A 22,228-nucleotide genomic window follows, 5' to 3' on the forward strand; every position below is an offset into this window, starting at 1 on the left:
AGAATAATTATTGGCAACGGACTGTATCTCTTCAACCTCGATTTCAGTAAAGCTAATCTTAATTTTAATTTCGGAACAATTAACCGCAATTTTGTAAATTGTTAATTCATATTTAGGAAAAATGAACTTAATTTCGAAAAAGCTAACCTCAATGTAGGAAAATGTAAATTCAGTATTGTATATGATACCAGACTCAGAAGAGAATGCATTAAAATGTAGGATTTTAGTTATATAGTAATACTATATCTACTGTAATGTTATTAGATGCATATTAAAGTAAAATTGATTCTACACATTCTTTCAAGAGAACTTAAAATTAGAATTGTAGCTATATACTGAGCCGTTCAATGAACTATGTATCTTGACAGCATTCGTTTACATGGCAACAAGAATTGCTTGCGTTAACTGTCGTAAGATACAGAGCATCCAACTTAGCTAGTCAACTAATTGTGCTCGACCGAATTTTCCCAAATATCAGATAACCTCGGTCAAACGTTTATAGATAGCTCTGGAAACACTGACTTGTGCGAGCGGGGATTTCAAACTTCACATCTTCGAATGACACCGGTGTATACTCATTAGATTTTTTTAAGTTCACTTGCTAATATATCTGAGTATCTTCATTGGGTTTCTATTCGACCTTCAGCATACTATTTTCTTGCAATAAGTTGATATGTGAGGTAATAGGGAAGGGTGCAATGAAGAGCGTAATATAATGAATTTTATGGATTGACGAAATGTGAGAATTACGGTAAAAATTTGTATTTTCCAAAATATTGCAATCAACGTCTAAAAAGGAAACCAATTTTGCAGAACGATAAATCCGCGATTGTGTTACAGAGAGTTAGTAACATAGGACAAAGCACCAAATGAAAAGGTATGCTGAGGGAAAGGTCACTGACAAATAAACCTTCAGGCGGGGTAAGAAACAAAACTAATGCCTTTATTACTGTTCGATTGAGCATTAAAATCAATGCAAAATACGTTTATTTTACAACTCGAACGCAATGAACACCAAAGATCGCGATCAATCAAGATGCAAGTTGACATGGGCTTCTTTGATTGCAAACACTAAGGATGGTATTCATAGACATTTCGCAGCACGCGCTACGAGCGACTAAGCTAGCCCCGGCTATCCACTGGTTACTAGTACAGAATTCAAATCATATCCTATCGCTAACACTGGTTTATGAATACGAGAAACGCTGATAATCCACCGAAAGCCCGCGCAAAAAATGTCTTTGAATACGGCCCTCATAGACTACCACGCAGCAATGCTAGATGCCAGAGCGATTACAGTGCTGTTCTAGACACACTGTCAGTTGTACCTCGCAGTTGTTTGTGTAATGTTATGTACAGTGAGCTGAACAAGATGAACCCGGTGAATATAGTGGTTAAAATTCTGGATAAACTAAAAGGAGAGGGTTATAAGGAGATAGACCGTGAAATGTCGCGAAATGAACTTGGAATTGTTGATGATATATACGATTTATTAAAGAGTTATGGATCGGAAGCGGTTGAAGAAAGTCATACTCTGGACAGTGATGAAAATTAACCACGAGATGATGATGACGAGATTATGATGATGATGATGATGATGATGATGATGATGATGATGATGATGATGATGATGATGATGATAACATGCGTCATGTACGAGAATGCGAGACTGAAAAAAAATGACTACAACATCAGAAGAGGAATCAAGTACTGCACAAAATTCCGATTCTCTCTACGCTCCGTCCCCTCCCTAAACATTCCTACATTGACTTTGAAGAAAAATGTAAGGTAATAGACTTAATAGAGTATTCGAATCTGCCAGGTGCACCGATGAACAAAAAGAAAAATTTAAACATAGGTATTGGAGCAGTATGAAACATGGCTAACACACAAAAGTTAACTCTACAAAATGAAGGAAGATGTTGAACAATAATCAATGTTATGAATAAAATTAAAGATGTACATCGAAGAACATTTGAGGAATTCTGTCTGCGGCGGCCATCAAATGAATTGTAAAAGAGAGTGAAATAAAAAGAATTGCACTGACAACAGCTCGTGATTTATTATACATAGATAAAAAAAACTTCAATGCAAGTCCTTTCCGATTACATGGCATTAAAAAGCATTATAAAATTTTCAGCCGCAAAATATCATTGTAACAAAGAGTCAGGTACACGACAAGGGAGCTCTTGATCAATATATCCAAACTTTCAGACTTATGGACACGTACAATGATGATCATGTATTTAATGCACATGAATGTGGTTTCTATGAGGAAATGCCTTTCAGCAGAACCTTAGAACGTCAAGGAACCGGTAACGTGTTTGGTGTCGTGCAATCCAAAATAGCAACTACATATTCCTACACTATAGTTTCTAAAACTGGAAAACTGATGCCAAAGTTACTACTGATTCTTCAAGAACCAAAAGGTATAAGTGTAAGAGTTGCAGAACACATTTTACAGACTGACAACCTTGTAGTAAAATGGACTTGTTAGGAAAAATTGCCAAAAAAAATGTATAGGCAGAATTCTTACGAGAAATATTCCTTCCTAATTTTGCAAAATGCAGTCTTCTGCTGTTGGACTCGTATGGTGTCCACCACGATGGAAATACAATTAATCAATTGTTAGATTTAGAAGAAGGTCACTATGGTCTTGAAAAAATAATGGTGAAAATCATACCCCTAAATACGACTTATAAGTTTCAACCTTTGAACAGGTAATTTTCTCGAATGTACAAGCATATGATTCGACACATTTCCAATAATATAATTTTGACGATTGATCTGATAAAATAACAACAATACAACAAGCTATTGAAACTACTGTCGCTGGTTCACCAGCAGTTCTTTTTCTCCACAATTCAAACAGACTCATCGGTATGATTGGGCGTTAGCTGAATTGGCATCCAGGAGTGGACAACGTTTTCAGAACACTACGTAGTACTGTATCCAAAATGTACAAGGCATATGTATGACCTATGTAATATCAACCTTTATGAAGTGCGGGTGGTGTACTGACAATTTGTTTGAAACATTATCACTTTTGTGCGACAAATTATTTTCCTGGATAAAACAAACACAGATTCTGGAAGTACGATGCATTAAGTAACATCATAACCACATCATCGTTTTCCTTGTTATGTATTAATCACTTGTTGAAGATATGTTTTCTTACTGCTGAATGCCTCGTGTTCTGCGCTGTGTATCGCACTTAATAATTGCAGTCGAGTTACGAAATTTGAGTATTGTTCATATTTTGGTATGCTGATTCCAATAATATTAGTTTCATTTCCTTTGTTTTTTTACCTCAGGTGAAGGTTTATTTGTGAGTAGGATTCTTTTCAGAGATGAATCAGGGAGGGAAGTTAAACATAAAGGTTTAATATCGTTGTGATCGTCTGAACGGTTGTTGATATTTTTATACAAATAAGTGCGTCCAGATGCGAACGTGGCAAAACATGTTCACGTAGCAGTAGAATAGTAACATTATATCAGTGGCGTATACTGGTTAAAGGGTTTGGGCTACCACTGACCCTATTATTACACAAAATATATTTTAAAATCCCTATAATAAAATTCCTTACCTATTTATATGTGAATTCCAGACGTCTTGATTGGGACGAAAATACGTTAATGACTTCGTCATTGAAATTACAGTTGGGCCACTTGCAAAGTTTCTGTAGAAATGACTTTTCAATGGATATTAGTGCCAAGCCGGATAAACGTTCTTGTGTATGAGTTGATCTACAGTAGGATTTTATTCTCTTCAACGCAGAAAATGTTCTTTCTGCCGATGCTGACGTAGCTGGTATTGTCACAATTAATGCTGCCAATTTAAGGACTTCAGGAATAACTTGGTTCAGCAGGTTTTCATATATGGCAGACAATATTTCATGGATAGGTTTGTTCGAAAAATCAAAGATTTCTGCTGAATATATTACACTTAATTCATTTTTCAAACGTATTTGATCAAAGTGACTGTTACAGGACTGAAATAATTTGTTTAGTGCCTCATTCGGGAAGTTTTCTCTATAAGCAGAAGATTTTTGAGAATCTAGAACATGTGTGAACTGAAGCTTTCCATAATCAGAAAATCTGTCAGTAATTTCCATGTGCATACGATCTAGTATGCTGTAGTACAGCTGCCTGTATTTCAATTCATCATCTCCTTTTCTTCGCTTTAGTGGTGGTTCCATTGTATTGGTTGAAGAATTTTCATTTTCCATATTACTCCATATGGACGGAAACCCACTACGTCTGAACTCGGATATAGTATTTTTTTAACTTTGATACCTCTTGCAAGTAGTATGCTATGTCTAGACATTTTGTCTGAAGAATATTGTAGAGCACATCCGTATGTGCGAACACTCTAGCATAGACTTCAAGAAGAAATATATTCTGAAACTGTGTGAAAAAATTCAAATATTCTTGAGCCTGCACAATTACAGCATCATCCCAGTTTTCTTCAGAGTCATTACAAATTATATTTTTAAAGAAAGCAGTCCGTTTTTCTCTCTATTTCTTAACTGTATTTACAAGCCGAGATGTAAAATTCAATCTAGTTGGTGCTACTTTTGGGAGTTTCTTGTTCATAAATTCCTTGAGTTTTCTGATCTTTTAGGAGATGATGAGAAAAATGCAGATAACCCGACAGTGTTTTGAAAAAAATGCGGCATTCTGGAATGGATGAAGTAGTTTGTTGCAAAACTAAATTGAGAACATGGCTGTAACAATGGACAAATAGTGCTTGAGGATACTTTTCTTGAACTTTTGCTTTTAAGCCATTAATATTTGCCACCATAACTGAAGCACCATCGTATGTCTGTGCAATTAACTTATTGCCGACATTGTATTCTGCTGTAACACCTTCCACATGCTGAAACAAAGCAGCAGCAGTTTTGTCCGAACTGACATTTGTGAATCCTATAAATCGTTTTTGAACATTGGCAGTACTGTCGACGTATCTTAAAACAGTGGACAATTGACTCTGATTAGAGCAGTAACTTGTTTCATCAACAACAATGGCCACAAAAGGTTTTATGTTCTTTATCATAACCCCACTTATAGCAAATATTAAGTCATTCTGAATTGCGGGAGAAGTACCACGAACTACTGTTGAACTCTCAAGATGATTGGCCAGTAATTGGTCAAATTCACTTAAGGAACTTAAATATTCAATAAAATTTCCTCTATTGTCTGATTCCACACTCTCGTTATGACTTCGAAAAGCCAATTCTTGTTTTTCTAGAAAGCAGACTGCGTTAATAAGACGCAGTAAAATCTCCCGATTTTTTTTTTTCACAAGAGCATTGTGTCGGTTGATGTGTAGAGCTTTTTGCTTATCTAGCTGTAAATCAATTCTTGTCTTCCCAAAGTTTGCAAAGTTCATGCTACTACAAATATGAGCTTTTGATTTGTCGTATTCTAGAACTGCCGTTCGAAGGGAGTTCATATTAGAAAACCCCTCTTTTGACCACACATTAGTTTCGCGGCTAAATAACAAACATGGCCAGCAAAATAGTTTAGACAGTTTAGAAGTACCACACAACCAATTCCACTTACCATATGATGTTGAAGTGAAATGGCGTGTGTACTCACGCTGTTTTTCTTTTACGTCCATGGACAAATTTAACTCAGGAGTTGGTCTTTCCATTTTCACAATTTCAACTTTCTCATTGTTATGTACGACGGTTAAAAGGCACTTTTAATAAACCTTCTATTACACAGTCATTTTCAACACAAACCTCTCCAGAAACTTGTTCTGCCATATTTTTCACAATATCACTTAATTGGGAAATTAAAAACTTAATAATTCACAATTAATATAACTCTTAGGCACTCGAACAAATCACAAATTTAAAATACTGCACTGCAAGAACAAAATCACATTCATGAGCTAGCGTACTAAGCGTATTGTTGCTTCGCGCCTTCGAAGAAACCGATCACGAGAGCGGCAACTCGCCCGGCCTACACGGCATGATGGAAACAGAAGGGAGCGGGGGACAGGACAGCGTGCGCGGAACGGTCACAGGCTAACTCACGTAGCAAGCGGTTTCTCCAGCGATGCCGCCTTGACAACTTGTTTCTTTTCGAGAGCAGAGAACGCATATAAATCTAACAATTACTTTAATTTTAATTACTGTGGTAAAACTAATAATACAATATTATTACATTATATTATATTATAAACTTTTTCTTATGTAATTTCCTTGGGCTACCGCCGGTAGCCCCGATAGTCCGCAAAATACGCCCCTGCATTATATACGTAACTGAGTCATTCCATGTCAAATCGAACACCTACGAAACATGACAACTTAGTATTTGCTCCAATTTTTTTATATATTCTATTGATTAAATAAAATAATCCATGAGTTATTTTTTCGGGCTGACACAATTATTTAGTCATATATTAAACTCTACTTTTTCCGTAAATTAAGGTGCAACGTATTATGACAATAGTTGTACTAAATATTCTACAAATCGTAGAAATTCCGTATTTATATCTTTTAAGTGTAATAACTGCAGTATTATATACTAATTTTTAGTGTTCAATCAAAACATAAAATGGGCCCCTTTTAGGGGGTTATATTTTTAAAATATATTATTATATATCAGGGGCCTACTTCTAAAAAGGAGATAACATATCATTATATTCTTTGAAATGTTTTACGTAGAGCTGCGTTGGTATTAGAATGCTATTCGAATAAGCAGTCGCTGTGCACATAACTTACTGATGGTGTGTTTGGGTCGGATTGAGTGAGACCGCGCACCGGTGCATACAGCTGCGATAGCCGCAGCGATAGTGAGTAATACATTATCAGTGGTGCGGTGTACGTAAATAAACAGATAACCTCTAATTCTAAAAGCACGTAATGTCCCTTCAATACTTAGCAGGTTCCCTTTAATTTATCTAACAATAATTCCTAAGTCTTTCGGAGTAGGTATCGTGTTGTGTTGTGTGCATGTGAGTCATTCCACGTCAAATCAAACACCTGTATACGAATTGTGACCATTTAGTATTTGCTTAAATCTTCAAAAATATGTTCTGCAGATTAAAATAAGAGGTCTGTAATTTTTTCTGAGATAATACTTTAATATTTTACTGTTTATACTCTTTTAATTATATCACAAATTCATGCATGACGCAGTATGAAAGTGCTCATTGTTAAGATTCTATGCATCACAGATGTGGAGTGTTGGTGTCATTTGAAATGGGAACAAATTGAATATTATATTAATTGATTTATTGATGGGGTTGTTTTAGAGGGTCGCTTTTTAAACAATTATTTATTTATAACAGCTTACTTTAAAAATGAGAAAAACAATTATAATCTATTATATTTTACATAGAACTATGCTGAGTTCAGATTGCTTTCGAGTAAGAAATAACTTTAAAAATAATATATTGAAGATGCCTGAGAGCTTAGCTTAGTGATGTTTGAGAATCGCCAATGAAGAAGACAAAAGTATCTAAAAAAATATCCAAAACAAAAAATGCAGAAAGCTACAGATACACTTAAACATAAAATATTTCATATCACAGAAGACACAGCTTCAACTGAAAATTCAAATAATTCCGATATAATACAGAAAATGATAGATGAACGTTTGAGAACAATGGAATACGTGGACAGACTGTAGATAAATTGAAGCCAGTTAGGCTTATACGCGACGATATATAGGCCTGCCAGAAAATAATTTTGAGAGAAAAGGTGAAAATTAACAATCCAGTTCAAAGGGGAAACAACTCTAAATTTGAAGTTTTGCAATAGCTGCATTTTAAATCTTCATGTGCTGTGAAAAATCCAATTAAAATCAATCTAATTGAAATTTAAAATTAATTTAATTATGAAACAACATTAACAGCATTTCGAGTAATTTCAGTGATTATTTTTCACAGCAGTATGAAACTTTAAAATGCAGTTTTCTCAAACTTTAAATTTTTAGTTGTTTCCCTTTTGAACTGGCCAATCGAACTGTTCTGTCTATCTCTCCCTCTTTTTTTTCATCTTCTCTGTAAAAAACTTGATTTTGAGTTTCTTTTTCAAGCTCTAAATATTAGGTATAAATTGTTTTCAATCATAGTAATACACTTAAAATTGTTTAAATACTTTGAAGTTAGTTAAATTATTTTCAAATTAATTTTAAAATCGCTTGAAAATTGTATATTTTTTAATTTGTCTCAAGTTGATTTCTTGTAAATGTGCTTGTCTAATATCAATTTTTTCCCCTTCTGGGAACTGCGATATTTGGATTAAAAATATTGGTTACTAGTTAGGTCTGAAGAAAAGTATTGATATCAGGGTAGTAAATAATTTCTACATACAATGTTTACAAAATGCGTCGCGTTGTCGGATGTCTCCACTGTCTCTAAGGAGCAGAGAGGGTGAACTCGACCCGCTTGAGTGACGTGAGGTTGTGTCAGAATGCCGAAACAAAATCCAACAAAGAACAGATAATAAAGAGGACTGAATTCAGAACATGGGGAAATTGTGTTTGACTTAATTTATAATGACATTTTTTTTTGTAATATCCTGTAAATGTACAGTAAATTCCATTATGAGTTCATTCATACGGAGCGGACTGTACAAGCAATCGCTACCGTAATAGTCGCGCGTGCACACAAGCAGTTTCTAACACAGAGCTTTACTTACGACGCAGCATAGCCTGTAACCAATATTTTTTTCAGCTGTAGTTATTGGTTGAAATATTTCTTATTATTATGATTATTGTATGAAATTTATCTTAACCGTAATTGTAATTTACTTTATTTCACCTATCTTAACGTCAAATAGACATTTCGTTGTTCTGTTGTCTCATGGGGCTCTATTAAAGAAAATTATGTACGAAATGAAACTATAATGAATTTCTATAATGACTGCAGTTCCCAGTTGCAATATGGCTCGCTCGGAGTGTTAGACTCCAACAAAACACTTATCTCTCGAGATGAGATTCTTGCGAATTGTAGCTTGAAAGCGCTTAAAAGGCAGAATCTCAATACAGATATTAGAGCCCAACTGAAAAATTTAATTAACCTTGCTGGGATAATATGGAACGACATACGTCAGTACGGGGATAGAGCATCACGAGTAGTAATTGGATTATGCACAATTTTGGACATCCAGAAATGTGATGTCGAGACAATTTAGCTGAAATAACGATGAAATCGGAACGGACCATGAGATTGGCTTTTTTTGTGAAAGATTCTCCAAGCATGTACTGTACTACATAATTTATACATGGCCGCACAATCTTCAGCTATTGAGTGAGGTTTTGCAGTTTTAGCAATTCTGTAGCTAACGCGATAAGACGCTTCAAGAGCATTCTCATTGCCACTGTTTGCAGCGGATACAAAATTAGTTAAATCATTTTTCCACTCGTTACCTTTTCGTGTAAAAAATCAGCAGATTTGTTTACGTGAGTGGAGTGTTTAGTTTCTAAATGGCGTTTAAGTAGAGATGGTTTCAGACTACTGTTAGCAAAAATGTCGCCACAAACAACACACTGTGGTCTTTGACAGTCCTTGTTACCTATACATGAAAATGCATACCTAATGTAATTATCATCGTACTTTCTTTTCTTTACACACGGTTCACTTTTGTCGGATTGACACACATCACTAGATGCTGAATGACCTGTTGACACAAAACTAACTTGCGATTTTGTTAAACCCTGCACTGTTGCCAACACTTCGCCCTACAATCTCGCAAAGTTTTCAACAAAAAGTAGCTAAAACTCTCCAAAATTTGTTAACAAATCCCCAGAAATATCGCTAGAAATTAATAATAAATATCACTAAATAAAATTAAGAAAAAACACACATATGCGGAGAAAAATATCACTTCCTCGTCGTCTCCTTCTGCGGAGTCTGGGTGTATTGTCGACAGCTGTGATAATAAGGTGGAAGGTGGGGAACAGCTGATTGTGAATACACCGCGCTTAATCCTATACTTTTTGGCAAATTGTAAGTGTGGAAATTTTCACCTAAGCGTTTTGACCACAATTTTTTTGTGTGAAATGTAACACTTTTTAAATATATATTAAAATATATTAAAACGAGCAAAAACCACAGTCTCATTTCCTTCACACGAACTGTCGGCACAAAATTCCAAAACTCAATTGCCTCGGGTCGGTTCGGACTGGAAAGTCTCTGCGTTGAAGAACCAAGATTACATCAGCTGCAGCTCGCGACTCGTCATGTGTCAGTTACAGTTGCCACCGTTTATGGGTGTTAAAGTTGTAGCATTGAGAGAGACCTAACCCGTGAGGATAATTGAATCAGCATCTTTCACTCCTGATCACTGATCATAAATATATGCGATCAGGGTTTTCACGTATGAATCATTAGACTACTCATTCATGCACCCGTGCCTCTTCTAAAACTAAGAAATGCTTGACTTCAGTTGAATATTTTAACTTAGAAGAAAGAAAAAAAAGTGGAAGAATATAAAAATCAGCAGAAAAGTCCTAATCGTATTTTACAAAATTTGTCGCCGAGACTGATTCAGAATTCCCGAGATTTGGCGACTTATCGCTAAATATGGCAACACTGAAACCCTGCTTCCCTTTCAAACTTCATTTTTCAACCAGTTATCCATTTTAATGTGAACGGAAACGATTCTGATACACAGCTGACAACTTACTGCATTTGCCACAAGGAAAGAAGAAGTAGGCTATTGTTGAAAATGCAAAATTAAATATAAGTTTGTTGAAATTCTACATTATCATCTAAAATCAAAGGCCTGACCGCCATGTAACCGTTCCTAAGTCGGGTCGCGGTACTGTTTATAGTATTGTTGGAACACAAAAGAACCTGACAGTCTAAATTTCAATTGTAACGAAATCAAATGCGTTCCTAACGTTGTTACATAATTATAAATCAGCCATTCACGGTAAATATTAATTTATTGTGGAAATAATGTGATAAAATCACGATGTTACGCAATTATAACAAGGAGCATTATAAGGTTCATTTAATTTTAAATTATTATTATTATTATTATTATTATTATTATTATTATTATTAATATTATTTTAAGTGAGGAGGTGAAAGAATACAGGAATATCTTGTGGTTAGCACGATGATCCTCCGCAGCCGATATAGCTGATTCGCGGTATCGCCGCTACTGTTGCTCCCCAAATTCATGACGATGTTGAAAGGGCATCTGTTCTATACTGTCCCCTAAATCTCATTAACATGTGTGTTCTCTCATTAGGGCTCGAACCAAGCTCCATAAGCGATGCCGCCTTTGTACCATGATGCTATGGCATAAATAATAACTGATTAATATCATTTTGTTTTATTTCTGATTCGGGATTTATTATTATTGATATTATTATTATTATTATTATTATTATTATTATTATTATTATTATTATTATTATTATTATTATTGCTTGCGCAACAATTAATTTGATCCATTTAAGTTACAAGTTTAGAATCTTCATAATTATTATCGTTGATATTTAAACTCTTGTGCTAACCAACTATTATCTAATAGTTGTTTAATGTTACTATTACAACTACTACTACTACTACTACTGGTATTACTACTACTACTACTGGTATTACTACTACTACTACTGCTGCTGCTACTGCTATTACTACTACCATTACTACTGCTGCTATTACTACTACTATTACTACTGCTGCTATTACTACTACCACTGCTACTACTATTACTACTGCTGGTGCCATTACTACTACTACTACTACTACTACTATTACCACCGCTCTGCAGCTATTATTACCACTACTACTATGACTATTACTACTATTAGTACTACGATTACTACCATTATTATTAATATTAATACTACTACTACTACTACTATAACTACTGCACTTTACAAGTAATGAAGAATTCATGTAAGCGAACACGCTGTTTTATATTTTGAAATAAAAATAAATCATTCACTTCGATAATTAACTCCCGAATGTGTGCTTAGTATGTTTCGAAGACATTGCTAGAGACATCACAAACAGCAGATAAGGAATTCACATTCAATTTCTAAGAAATATTGATAAATCTAAACATGGCTGCGAGCAATCGAACCGAACTCGTTTTTATGCCGTTACCACTTGGAGAGTTTGCAGCTTGAACACTGAGGGGGCAACTGTCGTTATTATTAATGTTTAATTGTATTCTGAAATTTTGCCAACCAATATCTGAAGTAATTGTTAATACTTAAATCAGAGTCATTTTGAATTATGTGTTGGGCAGATACATTGAATGATGCACTTACCACATGGGTAGCTTGGCATACTAATGAATTCACATGTATAATTTAAGTCACCGTGAAAATTATATTTGAATTACTTGAATAAGTCTGGACCATATTCACCAACGTTGGTAATTGTTTTATCCAGGTTTTTGGATAAAAAAATCATGATAACGCTTTTTTGCATTTCACCAACATTATCTTGATTTTTTTAACAGTATCTCAGTTCATATTTTATCTGTGGAAGATTGACCGGTAAAATAGGATTATCCAAGATAAATGGCATAATATGAAATTGCTCGTAAGCGATGCAAAACCTAGTAAACATAAGAGAAAATGGTAGTCACGAAGAAAACTCGCTACGTGGAGAAAAGAACTGCTACGTAAGAGTATATTGATGGCTTCAATTAAAGCCGTTTGTTATTTCTTTTCACTTATTATTTTAATTTTGGTTGCAACTCTGTCAGTTTTCATTTCAATCACATCTGCATAGTTTACCTGATGAATTGTTTATGCTTGTAAATTGAAGTAATTTGCATGCTATATATTATCAGTTTTTGTATAACTCAAGATTGAATTGTTTATGCCTTTAAATCGTACGTCGACTCGAGACTCGCGAGCAGCCCCTGGTAAACAAAGCAAGTGAAGGGGAGTAGTAGAGGCTATACCCGCACCCACAACGGACTTGCAGTTCGTTCTACACAACGTAACTAATGTCACTGGTGGCTTGGCTTCATAGTATCGTGTCATTATCAAGACCATTGAAAACCCCACAGAAACTTGAATTTCGAACAGAATATCGATCCTTGTAAAATAGATATATAAATTATTATTATTATTATTATTATTATTATTATTATTATTATTATTATTATTATTATTATTATTATTATTATAACTATACTAGAATTTATTACTTTCCTGTAATTTCACAATTAAACATTAATAATAATATGATTTTCATCCATTCTATAATTCACCAAGAGGCATTGTGGAGTAAAGCAACAAAAATGAAATATGTTTTTATTTATTCTAGTAGGTTATTTTACGACGCTTTATCAACAGCTTAGGTTATTTAGCGTCTGAATGAGATGAAGATGATAATGCCGGTGAAATGAGTCCGGGGTCCAGCACCGAAAGTTACCCAGCATTTGCTCATCTTGGGTTGAGGGAAAACCCCGGAAAAAACCTCAACCAGGTAACTTGCCCCGACCGGGAATCGAATCCGGGCCACCTGGTTTCGCGGCCAGACGTGCTGACCGAATGAAATATGTTATGGAGTTGATTGTTGATACCATGACCCAAATAAAATCAAAGTCAAATTATAACATTGGAAATTACGAAAACTCATAGAGGATATGGGGGAAGAATACCAGATTTTCAGTATTATAGAGCTGTAAGGTGACTTAGTCTTGAAAAAATGCTTCGTCGGTTTTTGGCAAGCGTAAAATGACTGCTGTTTTTATGAAGGAAGGTGTGGTAATTTTCTTTAAGTATCGGTAGGCCTAATTGTCGCTTATGTTTGAAATATATTACACTGGCCTAGGATTTCAATATGTTAATAAATAATTACTGTTATAGGAAACAGAAATTCCCACGTTGGAGGAAAATTGTCTGCTAGATTTGACATTCCTTTCCGAAATTTCGGAACATTTCAATATTTTAAATCAGTAGCTTCAAGGGGATAATAAAAAATATAGTTCATATGTACAACAATATCAGTTCTTTCCTTTTACTTACACATTTATGGAATTTATTAAAAAAGAAGACATTTAATTTTCCTTGATTCCCTCATTTGGAAATACTATATGTGAGATATCAAATTACAATATTACATTGATCTCTTGAATGAACTACAAATAGATTTTCATAACAGAAGATTCGTTCAATTAAAAAAATTGAAACTGATTTCCAATTGTATGGAAATCTTTTTGGCTTAGAAATAATAATAGTAAAATCTGAATTACAATAAAGTTGTATACCGTATCTCTTAAACGACATGTTTTTTGGAAACACGTTATAAAGATTCGAAGGTATCAATATTTTCAAATTGCTAAACAAATTAAAATACACTAATCTGAAGTCTTATGCAGTAAAAATCACAGCCATGTACGGCTCCACATCATATTATGATATGTGAATAATTTTTTTTACTAAAAATGAACATTGCAAAATCAGAAAAAAAAAATGCAATTACAGAAGAGCATCTCACTTTACAGTTAAAATTAGCGATATGTAATTTGACTCCTGACTGATCAGTTACTGAAATACCATTTCTCTTTCAGTTACTGTCGCGGTTTTTTCTGTTATACTTCATCAGTCATTTTTCAACGAACCTTGTGAAAAGTGACAAAAAAATAATAACATAAATAATAACCACGGTGATCAACGTTTTACTTCTAAGATTACAGTCCGGCACTGTATATTGACTGCTATGGAAAGGGGAGGCGTACTCAACCCCTTTCATCCCTTCCATTTGAATGCTGAGCTTGTTGCGTTCTGCTGATATATTCGGAAAGTAGTTTTGCCGATGTATGCTTTAAATTGAATTAACTTCCTTCCTATGTATTATATTTTGTAGCTCAACTGATGAATAAATATTTACGTTTGTAAATTGAATGATCTGCTTGCTATGTACTGAATATTTTTTGTAGAGCCACTAACGTAGCTCAGTCGGCAGACTCCCTAGCCTGCTGAACCGGAGCTGAGCCCGGGCTTGGCTTAGATCCCCGTTTGGTCTGATTACCAGGTTGGGTTTTTTCCGAGGTTTTCCTCAGCCATGAGGCAATTGCCAGGTTATCTACGGCGAATTGTTGACCTCACCTCATTTCATCTGGCCAAAAAATTGTAATCTTGTAAAATTTTGACTTGTTCCACATCTTAAAGCTTAAATGCTAATGCAAGAGCTATGGAATACAATAAATGAAATGGAGAGGAAAAATGAAAAAGGAAAAGAGCTCGTTTGGTGCAAGTCAGTTTTTCATTCAAATTTCCTCGTTTCGAGCAGTATCTCACAGCTGGTCTAGTTTCAAAATGAGAATTTTAAGATTCAAAGTAAATTGAAACTGAAATGTAGGTTTTAGAAAACTCGTATAGTAAATTTTCTGATGAATACAGAGTTGAGTGCTATTCGAAATAATGTTATTAACAGAGATTTAGAAGACTAAGATAACCAGTAAATTTACCAGTTGGTGAAAACGAACCATGTCAAAGTTTTATAAAAATTGGACAGTTGAAGACGAATTCTTTCGCAATATACAATGTTATTCTAAAGTAAGTTCAAAGTTTGAAATTGCCATAACGTTGGTAAATTTTTATTTTCTGCAAAAACATCAGTTTGTTCGCAAATAAATGGGAGTTTATTATAACAAGAAGAAACAAGAAACAAAAAAGTTAAACATGACTATCCGGTCGTTTGTTATCGATAACTATACCTGGTAAGGTTTATCTTGTCTCGGTAGCAATAAAACCAAGTCCCTTCAAATGAGGGTGGAGATTAAAAGAGGGTTGTAAATTTTCAGGATTCCTTTCAAAATCTTGTTATTGTACAGGCTACCGGAACTCAGTTTCTTGAAAGACAAGCTCAGTGACGGAACTACACAGTACGAAGAGAGATATTTTGTAATTTTATTTTGCGCTACAGAATGTAGCAACTAATCCCTTCCGACACTGGCTGGATGGACGACATCATTCCACTCCCCCATCACCATAACAACACAGACGAAGTAAGACATATCTACTTTCTCTCTCTTTTCACAGTGAGACAAGATATATCACACAGACTTTACCGGTTTCCTCATATTGTTCATCAAAGTGATTTTATATAGCAAGGTTAATTTTTCAATGAATGTTTTGGAACATTGTCTGCTACATTCGCAATAGCACTGAACGAGGCCAATACGAACTCGTGAAAGCAAAACGATTTATTATTGCAGTCTGTATTCTTAACCAAAATTGTTTATACAAGCGTGATGTAGTTACCATAGCAAGGAAATTTATGTCGAAAGAAAAGAAAACGTATCCCTCTCAAGCACAATGATGTGTAGGCTATGTGGAACCAAATTGTTAATATGTACTAACTGGAAACTCACTTTAGAACAACCATATATATTAAATGTTGTGGTCAGCAGTCAAAATTGATAAGTTTTCCTCTACTTACATAGTGTTTCATAGACTTTACCTTAAAAAACTCCATGGCGAAGACCTGATGCTTGTCCAACTGCTAATGCCCGGCAGAGATACATGCTCACGCTTTTATTCTATTGTAGTTCCCGTGTAGTTTTTTAGATGAGTCTTTTGTTGAGGTGTGTTGTTGTTGAGGCTCATATCGCCCCTATCGCTGAAGGTAGGGGAATGAGTTGTTTGTGGCCAGTCGGTTGATAATCGTGAAAGAATTGTCCATACGGGGAGATAAGTTTAACACCCTACATCACAATATCTCGCAAACTACAAATTACCCGATCCATGTTTGAGTCGATATATGGAAATAAAGATATGGTACCTCGCGAACACTTGAGGCTTGTATGCCTCTAAATTCATCAATTGCGGTTTGATTTCCGGCGTAGAAATGAAGATTTATTTTCTCTCCATGGAGGTTGCATGTTTGTCTCTTCCCCATTGCTTATCCCATGTCGACTTAAGTTGACTTCTTATGCTTGTTGGCTACATCATTCACTGCCTCCAATCTAGTATTGTTTAGTAATATGAATTTTATTGTTAATGTTTATTAGTGCATAATCTGTGTGGATGTTAGAAATAAGTCTCTTCTTCTGTTTTAGTTTCCTTCTTTCCTTTTATTGTTTATTTTTAAATCACCTTCCAATATTTATCTAATATTGTCAAAGTCGTGAATCACATCAAAATCCAACCTCATGATGCATATCGACGGCCCAGTCCAAATTTAAAGTTTTGATAATCCTTCATATTAAAACATTATCCTGCCGTGAAAAATTAAAGAATCGTTGAAATTACTCCAAATCCTGATAATGATGTTTTATATATATATTATAAGTTTCAAATTAGTGTGTGTTTATTATATTTTTACAGGAACATGAAGCTTCAAAATTCAGGTTTCTCAAAACTTTAAATTTTAAGTTGTTTCCCTTTTCAACTGGCCTGTCGATATATATCAAGATGGACAATATGCATTGAATAAGACATCATTAGTGTATTGCATTGCAAGTTGATAATTCTGCATTCATTGTTGAATTGCGCCCGGACACGAGCTATTTTGTTCATTCGGGTTATTAATTTACATTTTCTGACATTAAATTACACAAACTAAACAAATAACAGTTATGTCCCTATCCGGAGTTTACGTAGGTCATTTTTGTGCGATGATTTATCCCCAGATTAGCTCGCGAAGTATTGCACCGAAGCTCAGTACATTTGTTTGCTGCCGTCCTCCCCTCACCTGCTGCAAGATACACGATGAAAGGTAGTTGAACTTAATTCACCCCCTTCAAGTCGCTGACCGCATGGGGTGTGGGGTAATACTTATGCGGCGTTGAGCATCTTGCAATTGGTCGACCTGGTTGGCAAGTTGGTATAGCGCTGGCCTTCTATGCCCAAGGTTGCGGGTTCGATCCCGGGCCAGGTCGATGGCATTTAAGTGTGCTTAAATGCGACAGGCTCATGTCAGTAGATTTACTGGCATGTAAAAGAACTCCTGTGGGACAAAATTCCGGCACATCCGGCGACGCTGATATAACCTCTGCAGTTTCGAACGTCGTTAAATAAAACATAACATTTAACATTTCTTGCAATTGCCGTCAGCGCTTTCGAAACACTTGTAATTATCTCACTATCCGTAAGGCGTGTAATTTTTTTTTATTTGACGAAACTTCCTCTAAATAATGAGTTCTATGACTCCTGTCAATTAATGTACTACCTTACCTTCCACCCTGTACATATATCTTATGTTATGAAATGGCAACATATAAAAAAGAACAATCACCAGGATCTGCTGTTGAAAATTAATTTTTTGGTAACCATCGCTACTTGGAAGTACTGCTGCAAGCTATTATTCCATGCATTTCCATCAGGATTATAACATACTCCTTTTGCAGTTGCTATTATGACAGCACAGTGAAATTGATAGAAGTTGTCTTGAAAGTGCATTAGCTTGATCAATCTTTTATATATAATTTTGCACGCTAAAAGAGTTTTCTGTGTGTAATATAAAAATATCAGATCAGAAAGATAAAAACATAAACGTGCCCTTAGTGGTAAGTTGTTGAAAGGTTATTTTATATATATATATATATATATATATATATATATATATATATTTTTTTTTTTTTTTAACTTCTGTTACCGAACACATGGCGACAAAAATATACGAGTACAAAAGTGCTGTGCTCACTCATAGTTCCACCTGCTGGCTCTGTGGCACCATGTGTGTCTGCTCTCGAGCTCCTTGAGAGGGGAAGCATAGCTATAAAAGCAAAGTAGGGGTAGTGGCAATGAAAGGAATGGAGATGTTTAAATAGCGGAGACACAACATTACCCTCCCTGACGTGCTCTACTAGCTCCGCTCCGAGAAGGGTAACGCATTCTGACGTCACAGTTTTCAAGTTGGAAATGAGTGTCAAAATTGTCCACTTCTTCAAAATTATTCCAGAGGAGAATGATTTGGTAATTGGACTAAAAGAAGGCACTTTTGCGTTCTTTACCGTAACACTGTCAGAGTTTAAGTTCATGCACTGTACATTTGACCTAGTGAAGAAGTTCTATCAACCAAAATTTACGTGTTCCACCACGAAAGTGGAAGGAAATGGATTTCTTATGTATGAACATAATACGAACTTCACAACGTTCAAGTTTGTGTGTGAAACCAGATCAATCCATTTTGATTGTCATCACTAAGGCTATGAAAAGGGACCGGTTAAAGCTAGTGGTGGTACCGAGTGTAGCTGCGGCGGGTGAAATGTGGTGAACTCATGTGGTAGCCTCTTTGTGTGCAGATCAGGAGTTGCGCTCGGTCATGTATTCGATTACCTCTTCGGCTGATTACATGGTTGAGTTTTTCCGAGGTTTTTCTCAACCGTAAGACAAATGTCAAGTAATATATGGCGAATTTTCGGCCTCATCGCGCCAAATACCATCTCGCTATCGCCAATTCCAAGTATTACTCAGTAATTGATACAACGTCGTTAAATGACCAAGTACAAAACAATAACAGCAGTAACAACTGTAAGACTAATGTTGTGATCGTACGATGGCGCGCAATATTGTCCTTGGATTTAAAATAAAAATGTGGTAGCCTGATGATTAAATCTTAATTAGTGCGTTGTTTTCAAATATTTGCACAGTATCTTGGTTGCTGAGACATTCGGCTATTCTGAATTACATTTCTTCATCAACACCCGGGAAGATGGGGAAAGGGAAAAGGGGAAACCTACCTGTTGTATTAGTTAGCAAGAACAGTTCTCGAAAATGTATCTAAACGAATATGAAATGTAAAATTTACATCTTATTAATGCGGAATGGATCATATGACGAGACAAAGAGGAAGGCAGAAAATAGGAATTTGACTGGAGAACACTACGTTTTCAGTGAAAGACCTGCCCTTGGGCAGATCACTATTAATGAATGAAACACATAATGAAATATTGATATTATAATCTTTTTTAAAATTGCTGTTCTTGCTTTTTTTAAATTAATGTAATTAATATACTTTATTTCGTTTTATTTTTTTCACGTAAAATATAATTAACTTCGATGTAACATGCTGTCTTACATACTCTACATATTCTGTGCCGTGTCTATGACTCGGCACTAGTGGTACTTTTTTCATCCAGGAGGCCGGGATTCCATTCCTGATCCTGTCATGATAGAACATATGGTGAATAACGTCGACGCTGCAGAGAACTTTTCTCATGTTAACCTACTGCCGCTTCACTCTTCAATTCACCAACATTCTCCACCTTCCCACATTTAATCAGTCATCTGTAGTAGTTAAAAATAGACAGAGGCGAAGTCTTGGGCTAGTACGGGTCTCGGATGCTGATACTGAATTTAAAATTTTGAAGTTCCTGACCCTGGGCTTTTCAGATGCTCCTGTGGGGATAAAACCTGGCAATGAGGAGCTGAGGCAGGATGGTCCACCTGTAAGCATTGGATTGACGAGTGCCACCCAGACCATCTATCGGACCGGAACAATCTTTGCATGTGAGGTGGATAATTGGACATTATGAGCACAAATGCATAGATCCATTCCACGTCGCGTCTCAAATAGTCTGTTACATATAGGTCTAATCTCTGAAAACAGTGCTTCAAAAAATTAACTTGTGACTCCCTTTATTTCGTACCATTATACTAGTTTTAATCATTTAAATTGATACATGTACAATAATATAAATTCAACTACATTAGAAGAATCTATATCAACAGAAGTTTTTGTTCCCTGATATTACTACTAATTGCTACTTAATTTAACCTCAAAATTCTGTGCAAACAATAAATTGTTATTATCAAATATAATACACTTACATGCATTCATAAACTCCGCGCAAGTGTTTTCATAAAATAAAAGAATACTGTGTAAAGTAAAATTTTCCAACTTTGTGATACATGTGTTGAATATTATGGTTATATTTTCATGAATCAATATCTGTAGTCATTCACATTAGTGCAATTAAACTATGTCTACAAATTAAATTCTGTCTATAAATCAAAAAACCTATCTTTTCTAATATACTCTGTTACTTCTGGTGAAATTATGATACCAGAAAATCTTACTTTATTTCTACACTATTATAAATTCCATTCATATGCTGACTTAAGGGTTTAGGTACAGCTTACTGCAGTAAAATTTAGGATATAAAGAACAGTTTTTTCCTTCATTACTGTATCTTGTACAATAATGAAAATTAATATGTACAAACACTGTCCTTGTACTATATGATAAAAATATTATTACGATTAATATATATATATATATTTTTTTGCAAAATTATAAAAAGGGTGGCAGTTCACTGTGCAGTGATGAAGCGTCTCCCCCATAACTCGAAAACTATCCAGCATTCTTTGATAACATTTTTTGTTTTTATTTATGCATGTCATATCTACAATATGATCAAAATACTTCTCTACGTTTGATAGATTATCTGATAAAAAATAAATTTCTTTCAAAAATGGTCAAATACCAGTATTTTCTACTAACACAAAATAAAATGTAAATTATTTATTAAGAAATGTAGTTGAAAGAGCATGATGTTGTAAACATGAGTTTCACCAATAAAATAAAAAAGAGAGAACATGAAAATGTTAACAAGTTTATGAGTTATGAGGGAAACACTTCATCACTGCACAGTGAACTGCCACCGTTTTGAATTTTGAAAAAAAATATATATATTTATAATTTTTTTTAATCGTAAAAATATTTTTTTCATATAGTAGAAGGACATTTCACACATACCAATTTTCAATAGTGTACAAGATACAGTAACGGAGGAAAAAAATGTTGAATATTTCCAAAAAATTTACTGCTGTAAGCTGTACCTAACTCCTTAAGTACCGTTAAAGCTTAATAATTATTTTGAAAGTTTCGTGCTCATATTGTATGTAAATGTATGGAGTATTCATACAAATAAATTAAATACGAGTATTGTTCTAGAGTTCTTACAGTTTATATCAAATTTTCACAAAGTTAAATCATTACATATAATAATCCATTTGTTCTATTTATATAGTAACATATTCGTTTTTAAGTGTTTAGTATCTTCGCATTTAATTATATAGGCTTAATTGATTTGCCACTGACTACTGAATTTTCAGCTTCTCCCAGAATTGCATCCATTATTACTCTTGTTTCGAATCTTTGAATTTTCAACTCCTATAATGGAATATTAATGAACGTAGTGACTTGTCCTGCTCTTCGTTTTGTTAATATCGTCGGCTTAAAAGCAAAACACATTGTCAAGAATATTACGTCTGGAAAAAAAAAATATATATATATAATGTATATGTATGAACTTAGAATTGGAAAATTAAATAGACA

At 34.6% G+C, this 22,228-nt stretch overlaps 1 long non-coding RNA gene across 1 annotated transcript in view; it reads left to right on the forward strand.

Moving 5' to 3' along the window:
• LOC138699892 (uncharacterized) overlaps window positions 1–22,228 on the forward strand; it is a 561,221-nt gene that overhangs the window by 498,050 nt on the left and 40,943 nt on the right. The gene's annotated exons all lie outside the window — the stretch shown is intronic.

Source organism: Periplaneta americana, chromosome 5 (genome assembly GCF_040183065.1).
Source record: "Periplaneta americana isolate PAMFEO1 chromosome 5, P.americana_PAMFEO1_priV1, whole genome shotgun sequence".
NCBI lineage: Eukaryota > Metazoa > Arthropoda > Insecta > Blattodea > Blattidae > Periplaneta > Periplaneta americana.